Consider the following 12,445-nt stretch of genomic DNA (forward strand, 5'->3'; position numbering starts at 1 on the left):
TCAACACACGCGCCTTTTTGAAAAACGTGACCGCAAATAGAGCTAGCGTGACACGGAAACCCGCTAGTTACGTGCAACGCTGTTCATAATCGTGACAGAATGTTGATTAGAACTAAGCAAACCTCTTAATTAAAAACAGTATCCACCCACATTTTTTTGGTAGGTACCCAGAAAACTGATGAGAGCCGTATTTGCGAAACAAAGCAGCAATTTTGGCTATTAGAAGGGTGATAACAAACCTGAGGTACGCACATCTTCGAACAATATAGTTAGCATGATTAAACAATATCAGTACATGTCTCATAAATAAAACTCGTAATTTTTGCAGGACTAAACAAGGCGGCTGTGTACTTTGATGTGCATCCAATATCACGAACAATCGAGAAAGACTGAAATTACAAACAAAAGAAGACCAGTTTGTATTGCATTCAGGTATATACATCAAGTCTAATAGAGTGCTAGTGTAACATATTGAAAGCGAGTAAGCCTTTCAAACATGCAAATACTTTTCTGTTTTTTTACATTTTGTACAGAAAATCAAGAAAGCCCTGATGAGAATCAGGGTATTTCCTTCCCTGGATTCGAAACGCGTAGGCATAACAAAGGCATGACAAAGGAGCGTAACAATATAAGGAAACCAAAAATGTGTTTTTTGATAGTTTGAATTAACTTGTGCTATCATTGAAATGTGTCATTTATCTTTGGCGATTGCTCCGCTGTTGTCTTATATTTGGATATTGATTCATTTATTTGCAATCCAAGAAAAGTCACGAATGTTTATTTTTTCTTGTGTAAAGTTTTGTACTCTCAATGTGGTATGTTAAGTTTGTCTTATTGATAATGTGGACTCGAATTGGTGTTATAAATAATTGTATATGTGTTTGTAAATGGTGCTCAAAATAGATCTTATTTCTTCTTTTCATACAGAAAGTGTGTTAAATGAAAACTAAAATTTTTAATTAAAAGGTATAAATAAAATACTGGTGCAAACAAAAACTTATTTGGTTTTGACCAATAAGCAAGAATAACAATAGCTTAGAAAATAATTGTGGTATAGGCATCTATGCTGTTTATTGTTAAACAATTTACAGCACAACTTATCCCATATGTCAATAGAATATGAAGCTTTCAAATCATATTCCCATAGGTATTCATTATTACTTTTAACTGTAATAAATAAGAGCAATTTCGGGGAGAAGTCCATTCCAAATATTATCAAAAGATACACTTAGTAGCGGAGAAACAGAACCTAAATTTATAAGTTATATAGTGCTATAACGGTAAATGGATCGTATAAAGAAACCACATCTTCACAATTATACAAGGCATACATCTGTTATACATGTGAAATAAAAAGATACCACAATTAAAACAAGCAAGAAACGACATTTATGGCCAGCACCGATATAACTCTCCCTAGCGTCCTGAACTGTAAACCCCCTTGAGAAACCTTGACACATAAAAGCATAACAGTTGCAAACATAAAAGGGCAGGTCAAACCTGATGAAAATCAATTGTTAAAAATAGAGTTTTTACAAACTTGAAATGGAGAGTTTTATAAAAAGGGCAAATGAATACAATGTGCAAAGTGTTGCATGTTGAAAGCTGATCACAAAAACATAAGGGTACTTCAGATTGCTTATACCATGTTCTCTCGGCATAGAGCAGGTAATGAAACAAACCCAACCTCAAGTAAGTCAATAAACGATGCTGGTGATTTGGCATTTCATAAAGAAGATAAGACTCTATCCCGGGTACTGCTTTTACTCATCTTATTTATTTATTTTATTTAAGGAGCTTTATATAGCGCTAGCCTGACCAGAGGGTATTTTAGTGCTTCAAAAATTTTTGAGCAAGATCCATACAATAAACTGTATTCTGACATATCAGTTTAGTAGTCCAAGTGTGCTGAACAAGATCCATACAATAAACAGTATTCGGACTTATAGGTTAGGTAGTCAAAGTGTGCTGAGCAGCATTGAGGTAGTACGTGAGTCCTGGGATACCTCGTATTGTGCATGTTGTCTTGGGGTTGATACAATAAAGCAGGGTTCAACAAAATAGTTTCGGAGATCCAAGTGTGCTGAGCAGCACTGAGGTCGTCCGTGAGTCCTGAGACAACCTCATAGAGAGCACGTTGTCTTGGGGTTAAACCAATTAAGGGCGGGGAGTAATTGGAATAGCAGGGAGGAGGAGAGACTTAGAGCTACTATGTCAGGAAGAGATGAGCAGCATTAAGGTAGTGCGTGAGTCCTGAGATAACCACTTAGTGTGCATGTTGTCTTGAGGTTGATACAATAAAGAAGGGATTCAACAAGATAGGTTCGGAAATCCAAGTGTGCTGAGCAGCATTGAGGTCGTCCATGAGTCCTGAGGTAACCTCATAGAGAGCACGTGGTCTTGGGGTTAAACCAATTAAGGGGAGGAGGAGCAGTTGGAGTAGCATGGAGGAGAAAAGTCCTAGAGCTGCAATGTCAGAAAGAGATGACGAGCAGGGAAAAGCGTGTTGATGGCGGTTATCCATTCGGGAGGGAGCGGTTGAGAAAAAGGATTTTACGTTTTTTTTTTTATTTTGTGAAGGACGGGATGGTCCTGATGTCGGCTGGAATGGGGTTCCACATTTGTAGGTGCATTACCGGCGAAGGATCATGCAGCAGTTTTTTGTTTGTGTGTTTTTTGTTTTAAAAAAATATATATATTTGCAGTGTAGAATATATTAATACAGAGGTATGACATTTCAACCTCCCACCCCACCCCCCAACCCCCAAATTGTAAAACTATAAAGTAAGTAAGTAATTTGTACAGAAAGAGGAGTAAACATAACTAAATGGCACTGTAGTATCCAGATTTAAGAAGAGAATAGTAAAGAAATAGGGAAAAGAAAAACATCCAAGCATCATGTAGGAATATGACATAGGAAGCAAAGGAGAACAAGCGGGGGAGAAAACACAGGCCGGATTATCACAGCTGCTCCAACCAAGATGCCTGCATTTCCCACACCTCAAGGGCCTTCTTCCGACTTTTACGGCCTTTCCTGGCATAGACAGCTTTCTCTAGATGGTATGTTGCGGCTAGCCTGGCCAGCCACTGGGAGAATCATGGGGGATCGGCATCCAACCATGCTACCATTGCAATGAAGGTTAATACCCCACTTTTAACCCTAATAGTTTCAGACTGGGTCCCCAACATGATGACTGTGGGGTTTAGTACAATAGACTGAGTGGTAGCTTCCACTAGAAATTCCTGTACCATAAGGAGGATTGAGGCAAGTTTAGGACAGGTTGCAAATATGTGAATTGAATTGGCACCATATTCAGAACACCGGGAGCAAAGTGTCCCTTTGCCAGCTCCCCACTTGGTAATTTTACTGGGGGTAATATACAGGAAAAAGATGGTTTTAAAGTGTTGTGCCTGTAGCTTGGCTGACAGCAAAATGTTTTGAGAGAGTGTTAAGGAGTTGAAAAATATACTGTGTGGGGATTCGAGTTTGGTGTGCCATTTGTCCGCTTTTGTCTGTAGGTCGTCTGGGGTTTGTCTATTTAGTATGTTATACAAAAGACCTATTCGAGGGGCCGTGGTGTTGCGTAGTGTATTAAGAAGTTCCACTTACATGAACCCTGCGGTACCCCCAACCTTTCTGGAGAGAAAATCACATTTGAAGAGATACTTAAAGGCGTCTTGGCTTTTCAAACCGTATTTAGATTGTAAGCTTGTGAATGATTTGACTCCCTCGCTAGTGATAAGATCTCCCAGTTTCGTGATGCCTGCCTTGTGCCAGTCTCAAAAGTAGGATTTGCCAAAAATAGCGGGAAGATTGCAACTGGTAGTAATAGTAGAGTAATAGTTAAATCTTCCCAGCCCAAAGATTCTGCCAATATTACGGAAGACCTTGTATGAGTTCATTAAGGTCTTAAATCTCACACGTTTGTAGTATCCGAATTAGGTCTCTCAGAGAAGGAAGCCCCAATGCTATTCACCCAGTAGGAGTTGAAAAGGCGAGGCAAGCCCAGATACAGAAGAGAGGGGGAATTCCCTCACCAGCTCAGAGCTGCATTGCATAACTGAGGCCCAGTAATATAGCATAATGTTGGGGAAAGACCATCCGCCCCGCTCTCTTGGAAGAGATAGTTGCCTTAGAGCCCGCCTTGGTTGTGAGTAGGTCCAGACAAACTGCTTGAATATTTTCTGGAATTTCTGCAGATTGGTTTTGCTAAATTCCAGGGGTATGGTGCGAAAGAAGTAAAGGAGTTAAAGAAAATATGTCATTTTTATTACGTTGCATCTTCCAACAAGGGTCAGGTGTAGGTTATCAATTTGTTTAAGGGCCTTCTTGGTATCTGCAGTGAGAGGAACTAAGTTATCTGTTACAATTTCATCAATGTTAGCTGATATGAGAACCCCAGATATTTAGCCTTAGGCACTACCCTGACATCAGTCCAGGTGATTTCTTTGTTTATGATTATTTGTATTTTATTTTTATTCAAGACGTAGCCTGAGATTTTCCCACATTTTTTAACCTCTGTCTCCAATGCCAGTATGGTATTCATGGGATCAGGGGAAGTAATGGCCAGAACGTCCGCATAAACCATGATTTTAGTGTTGATACCCTGGATGCTAATTGCTAAGATGGCGGGATTCCTTTCAATTTGTTTAATGAATGGGTCTAGGTAAAGGGCAAATAGCAGAGGGAAGCAAGGGCAGCCCTGCCTGGTACCCCGAGAGATGTTGAATTGATCAGTAAGTTGCCCATTAATGGATACACAGGCCGTCGGTTTGAGATATAGAGCCTGTACCTCCTGTGTAAGTCTTGTCCCGAAGCCCATCCTGCCCATGACCGTCAGAAGACCCGGTCAAATGCTTTTTTAGCATCGAGCAGTGTTAGTGACATCAGGTCTGCAGCCGCCTGCGCTGCATCAAACAGGGTGATGGCCCGCCTGACATGTTCTGTGGTGCCTTTTTTTGGAACTAAGCCATTCTGCCATTCTGATACTAAGGATTCAACCACAGAAGATATTCTAGATGCCAGTATTTTGGAGAAGACTTTGGAGTCGCAGTTGATGAGAGTAATGGGTCTGTATGAGCTCATCTCCAATGGACACTTACCCTTTTTGGGAAATATAGATATTTTAGCATTAGACCAGGAAGCAGGAGGGGAAGCCCCTTTGAAGATAGAGGTTACCACGTCTGTGAAGATTGATTTAATTTGAGGGGCAAAGATCTTATAAAATTCCACAGGACTGCCATCCATTCCTGCGGCTTTCCTGTCTGGCAAGCTTGATAGGGATTCCATAATTTCACCCCAAGTTGGTGTAAGTTCTAGCAGTTCACTATTATCAGAGTTAAGCTGTCTAAGATCAATCTCGCTAAGGTAGCTAGCTATCTCACTTTCGAGTGAACCAGTCGCACTGCATTTCTCCTCCGTATATAACTCGGTGTAGAATTCCTGGAATCCCTTCTGTATAGCACTAGGATCCTTGGTCTCATTCCCTGTAGCTAGCTTTATTGCGTGTATTTCACTACTTGTGTACTGTTGCCTGGTCTTGACGGCCAGATGGTGCCCAATGCAATCACTGCACTTGTAGTTTTTTTCCCGTAAAGTTGCCCACTTACCTGTGTTTTTTTCTGCAAAAATTGCCCCTATTTCTGCTTTAGCCAGAACTACCTCTTTTTGGACAGTTTTAATATCTTGTCCCGCTTTGATCATTTGGACCAGTTTTTTTTCTGCTCTCCTTAGTTTTCCCTGCAGATTGCTAATTAGCAGCTTCTCCTTCCTGTTTTTCCTGACTGAGAACTTCAGAGTTTCGCCCCTGACCCCCGCCTTTAGTGCATCCCAGACAGTCGTCGTTGAGGCGGTACCAATGTTTTTTTCCATGAATTCCTGGATCCAACCTTGCATATGTGCCTGATAGCTTGCGTCCTGTAAGAGGTCTTTCTCAAAACTCCATCTTGGTACCTCCTTCCAATTCCCAAATCCCTGATGTTTAAAATGAGAGGATTGTGATCTGACATAAAACGAGGTGCTGTGTCAATGGTGCAGTTGCTAAGAAGTGAGGATGAGACAAAGAAGTAGTCTAATCTAACTAAAATGTGATGCGGGCGGAAAAGAAGGTGTAGCCGGGCTGCGTAGGATTTAAACTGGCCCAAATGTCACTTAGTCGGTGGACCTGAGCTAGGTTGACTAAAGCTTGAAATACTAGGGGCTTTCTGCCTTTGTACCTCCATTTGTTATCAATTTTCCAGTTACTAGGCAGATGTATATTGAGGTCGCCACACAAGATGATAGGGGTGGGCCAATGAGCTAATTCCCCTGAGACCAAGTTGATGATCCCTGGATCATCGATGTTACTACCATACAGTGAGCAGAGGGTAAAAGGAGGGTTAGAGGGAAGGTGGCACCCGGTTATTACCCATCTGCCCAGTGGATCCGATTTAACACGGGGATTGTTGAGAGAAAGTCTTCTGTCTACCATGATTCCTACCCCTTTTGTTTTGGCACCCTGTGTGGTAGCCCCCAAAACTTTAAACCCTAGTGTGTCTAGTAGATGTTTCTGTGAGCCCTCTATGTGGGTCTCCTGGAGGCACATGATATTGCCCCCTAGAGACCGTAGGCCTTGGGCCACATTTTGCCTTTTTGAGGAGTCATTCAGTCCGCAAATGTTGGCAGAGACGATCCTAAGTAAGTCAAGTCAAGTCAAAAAGGCTTTATTTCGATAAAAGAATTATCATAAAAGCAGCACGTAAATCACAATACAACAATTTGTAAAATCAAAAAAGCATATCTAAAAGTTCTCACAGATTTACAAAGCAGTTCATTGAGGAAGCAACTATATTTTAAAATGGAATTAAACAGTCAATTTGAGCCTTTTGGCGCGGATAGACCAAGCCCATGATAAAAATTTGGCTAAGACACAAGCATAGGTGGCACGGCTATCAGACATTAATATCCTGATTGCAGTCACATGACTCTTGGTACCCAACTGCCGACATAGATTTTTGAGCCAAACCCTTCTTGGATTTGCATACTCTCTGCACTCGAACATAAAATGCGCCAATGTCTCTGGTTTGATTAAACACGCTGGGCAAAACTCTGTGGTTTGTTCACGTGATTTCCAACTCGATGTAAAAGAATGGAGGGGAAGGGTTCCTGCTCTGAATTTAAAATATAGAGCCCTGTCAAAGGGTTTTTCAATAGTGTCAAGATACACTTCCCGTTTGGGTTGGTATTTAAACTTCAAGAAATCCTCCGTAAGTCTGCCCATAGTAGTATTAGTGTTTCTTTTTGTGGAGATCCAGTCCCAATATAGTTTCTTGAGCGTTAACTTCGGGGGTGAAGTTCTATTTATCCACGCTTCATTGAGGCCCAAACTGGCTAGCAGCAACTTCATGTCTCTTAACCATTTAATTTTGTGCCACCCTGGTAGTGACATGATTTCTGCAAGGCCTTGAGCATATTTACTGAGTTCCTCCACACGCCAAAGCCGCGCCCAGAGCAAGAGTGGACGAAATTTTGCTAGGTCATCAATTGGGCGGCATCCAAGGTCCAACATTAGAGGGACCGTGGGAGTTCCCTGCGGTAGAGACATAATCGCTCTACAAAATTTCATCTCTGATCTTGGTAGAGCATTGGAAATGGATGACCCCCAGAGTTCGGCCCCATAGAGAGCAGAGCTGACCCCCTTAGCCGAGTATATTTCTAGGACTGTAGCTATGGGTCTTATTTTGCAGGAGCGTTGTTCTTTCAGGAGAGCTCCTGTTATTCTCTTATGGGTTAAAAGCATTTTGTCCAGGTGTGGTGTCCATTCCATTTTATGTGAGAGGCGTATCCCAGCATTCAAGATAGGAGAGCGGACTGGTTTTTTGGGAGGGTTCAGAACAAGATATTTTGTTTTGCTTGTGTTGATTACCAGGCCGCGATTAGCACAGAAAGATTGAAAGTTATTTAAGAGTCTTTGGAGGCCTATTATCCTAAGTAAGTCTATCTTAGCCATCTAAGTATTAGAAGGAAACCTTAGATCTCGACCGAAAACTGGGAAAGTGAATATGGAGATATGTGTGTGCAAAAAAGCAAAAAGTGCCCTTGAAACTTCTGTGCCTTTTGATTTAACAGAGTGGGTCAGAGTGAGATTGCGTTAAGAGCATCCAAAGCTTTTAGCCATTCTGAAATATGTGGGTTCTCCTCTTTGTTGGAGATGAGGAGTATTTCGGTTTTGTTTTGTATGAGTTTTAGGTGGTTAAGTGACAGCCAATGTTGGATTTCCTTTAGAGTGGCATTTAGTCTGTGGATGTCCTCGATGGAGGTGGTTTCAAGATAGATTTGGGTGTCATCTGCATAGAGGTGGAAAGGGATGTTTGCCTTTTGGAGTATGATGGTGAGGGGTTCCATGTATATGTTGAACAGTTGGGGTGAAAGCACTGAACCGTGGGGGACGCCCCTGTTGATCTGGTGTAGGTTGGAGGTAAAGTTTTTTTTTAATCCTTTGTGAGCGGCTGTGTAGGAAGGAGGTGACCCAGTGTAGGACCACTTCATCAGCTCCTACCCTTTCTTGAAGCGCCTCGATGAGAAGTTGGTGATCAACCGTGTCAAAGGCTGCCGAAAGGTTTAGGAGAATGAGGAGGCAGCATTAGTCGGTACCGAGGCATTTGTGGATGTTGTCAGTGATGTTAAGGATCGCGGTCTCGGTGCTGTAGTCTTTTCTGAAATCCGATTGGTGGGGGTCAAGAAGGATGATGTTGTCCATGTGCTGAGTCAGTTGTTGGAGGACACATTTTTCCATTATTTTGGATAAGAGGGGGAGATTGGAGACGGGTCTGAAGTTGTCCCACATGACAAATTTCCTATATGATGCTTTGGCCAGGGCTGAGGCTTCCCTCCCTACTGCCACCCTGAGAAGAAAGTCCTGCCATAGCCAAACAATGTCTTGTTTCATGATGCTCTGTGGGTTGAAAAATAACTCTGGTCTCCCAAGGGTGCTACAATTTTCCTTCATTTAAACCAGCCAAGGGATGTTGTGCATGGTGTACAACTTCATACAATCCGTAAGAACTAGACTATTGATAATTAGGGGCTGATTAGGATGGCGGGCGGACTTTTGTCCGCCTACCAACCTCGTGGTGCTGGGACCAGCCGCAATAACGTGCGGCGGTCCCTCATCGCTAATTAGGATGGCGGTTGCATTCCGTATCTTTGACATTGTGGCATGTGCTGCAGTAAGCAGCACCCGCCGCAATGCCAAAGTGCCTTGTTGTGCATTGCCATGCACAACGTGGCAGACACAGCGTGGTGCCTGTGCTGGGTATACTCAGACGTGAGTCCCAGGCTCTCCACACCACTGGAATTAAGTTATCCAGGCTGATGAAGGCTGATAGCCAGAAACCGGTCCTTGGATGCTTGATTCCGGTCTGGGAAAGACATGGCTTGGTAGTTCGGACTGGACGGTTCCCATGAGGCACAGGGTCAGAGCTGATTTGCATATAGCCAGTGTCTAACCCAGGGTGGTGTGGAGTGCAAAAAAACGATGGATTTAGGCCCAGATCCTTGTACTGGGGTGAATGTATGACATTGTTATACATTCTGTCCATCAACTGTGTTTTTTGCAATTTTCACCCCAAGTGTGCTGGGTATACTCAGACGTGAGTCCCAGGCTCTCCACACCACTGGAATAAAGCTATCCAGGCTGATGAAGGCTGATAGCCAGAAACCAGTCCTTGGATGCTTGATTCCGGTCTGGGAAAGACATGGCTTGGTAGTTCGGAATGGACTGTTCCCATGAGGCACAGGGTCAGAGCTGATTTGCATATAGCCAGTGTCTAACCCAGGGTGGTGTGGAGTGCAAAAAAACGATGGATTTAGGCCCAGATCCTTGTACTGGGGTGAATGTATGACATTGTTCTACATTCTGTCCATCAACTGTGTTTTTTGCAATTTTCACCCCGAGTGTGCTGGGTATACTCAGACGTGAGTCCCAGGCTCTCCACACCACTGGAATCAAGCTATCCAGGCTGATGAAGGCTGATAGCCAGAAACCGGTCCTTGGATGCTTGATTCCGGTCTGGGAAAGACATGGCTTGGTAGTTCGGACTGGACTGTTCCCATGAGGCACAGGGTCAGAGCTGATTTGTATATAGCCAATGTCTAACCCAGGGTGGTGTGGAGTGCAAAAAAACGATGTATTTAGATCCTTGTACTGGGGTGAATGTATGACATTGTTCTACATTCTGTCCATCAACTGTGTTTTTTGCAATTTTCACCTTGTGCATGGCAATGTAGGGGATGGTACCCCTGCAACGGGCCCCTGAAGCAATTTCCCACCAGCCTTTTCATGGCTGCGAAGTTGCCATGGAAAGTCCTGTGAAACCCAGCATCCTAATACGGATGGCGGTGCCTGCTAGGCACCACCACCGTATTGAGGCCCAAGTCTGGCCGGTCGGCAATCCGGACGATTGCCGACCAGCAGAAAAGCGGCAGACACATTTTGCATCTGCTGCGATACCCCCGCCATTATAATATGGCGGGGGTAAATCGGGTTGGCAGATCGCCACCACCGGGCCGGCGGTAGCAATCCACCCGCCATCCTAGTGACTCCCTTAATTCTTCCTTCAGCACTCCATAACAAGAGGGGTCAAAACTAAATCAAATTCGTAATATAGCTCATCTCTAGCTCTTTATGTAAGATCTCAGTTGGGGTTCTTTGCCCCACCTCACCCCAAGAAGAGCACTAAAAAATGGAGTCTCTGCCACCATTATTGAGCCTAATTTCGCATAAACCCAAATCTTACAGACAAAAGTGGAGAATGGGATATACTTAGTTTGGTAAATTTCCAGCATAGTTTTTGATGGCTTTTGGCCCAAACGGGAGGAGAAATCATTTACTCCAGCACACGCCCTCTTAAGACTTTCAATCTTCTTTTTATTAGAGGTTGCCAGTTAAAACGTGAATCTATTAAAATTCCTAGATTAGTAAAATGATCAACCTTACTTAAAATCTGGTCATCCACAGAAAAAGTAGAACTTTTCGTGTTTTTAGCCCCAGTACCATAACATGCTATTTTTTAAAAGTAGTAAGTCCAGGCTGCCCATAAAATCAGCGAAAAGGTCTAAAAGCCGCTGCAGACTTCTGGCAGTGCGGACAATTAAAATAGCATTGTCTGTGTATAAAACAGTGGTCTGCCCCAGACTCTTAGGACATCTAAGCCCTGTACAGAAAGTACCATCTCTAGATAATTAACATACATAATCAAAAGAAAGGGGTGCCCCCGTTCTAAGCGCAAAGTGCTTTGTGCATTACCTATTACTACTGTAGTGGACTGAAGCCATCAGCCCACAATGTAGTTCCCTGAGAAAATCCACCAAACTGTTCCGCCCCAATGGACCCTAGCTCCGCCCAGAACTTGTCCCTGTTAGCCTCATCAAAGGCAGAGCTGAGGTCCATGAAAGCAAGATGGAGGAAACCCATTTTGGCTCTAATATATTTGTTGATTATGCAATGGAGGTTAAGATTCTGCTCCACAGTGCCCCTCCCTTGGGTCAAACCCTAATTTGATGTCAGGCAAGATGTTGTGTTCCTCGGCCCAATGAGTTAATCTCTTCGGTATGACCCTTCCTATGATCTTGACTTAAACATCAATTAAAGAGATAAATGGAGTCACAGATGAGATTATATTCACTAAAAAAGAGGTAGGTTATCATATCTATCCTGAAGAGAAAACAAGGTTGCATTAGTATAATCATTTTAAAGTTGAGAAACAGATAAAATACCTTAGTCCTTCCATCGAGGAAAGTAAAACGATTTGTGACGTATTCTGAGAAATTTGTTGCACCTGATAAGAAAATTCATATAACACTGTTGAGATGACAATTGATCTAGTAAGACCTTATTTAAAAAAAGATTAATATTTTGTCATCAAACCATTCACTTAATGGATATGTTGTGATGCGCAACTGAGAGATTTGGGAGGCCATGGAGGAGAGAGTTTCTCTCTACATTGATAATGTCGTTTTTCTGTAAGATCCACTAGCCTCACTCCTGAGGCATATTTGATTTATATGGAGAGGCTTAAGGGTTATGGGTGAACTGGGGAAAATCCACTTACATGCACTTAAAAGGACACTGCCACAACAGACCCTGCCCGCATCCCTTTTAGAAGCAACAGACTGGGCTAAATACCTGGGAATGATGCTTACCCGGGATTGCTGGTTCACCTGGGGCCTCAAAATTGCACCCCTCCGATTTCATACTTGCAAGATCTTTGATGGATAGCCAACCTTACCTATTTCACCGATGGGTAGTACCGAACTATATAAAATGATTACACTTTCACAGTTCTTGTATTTGCTGCAGAATGAACCCTTTTTAGGTCCACTGAACTTTTTCGCAGGCCTGCAGACAACAGTTTTGTCTTTGGGCCGGCAAGCTTCCTAGGGTTTTGTTTCAGAAATGTTCTCTCT

This window comes from Lissotriton vulgaris, chromosome 3_1, assembly GCF_964263255.1.
Source record: "Lissotriton vulgaris chromosome 3_1, aLisVul1.2, whole genome shotgun sequence".
Taxonomy (NCBI): Eukaryota; Metazoa; Chordata; class Amphibia; order Caudata; family Salamandridae; genus Lissotriton; species Lissotriton vulgaris.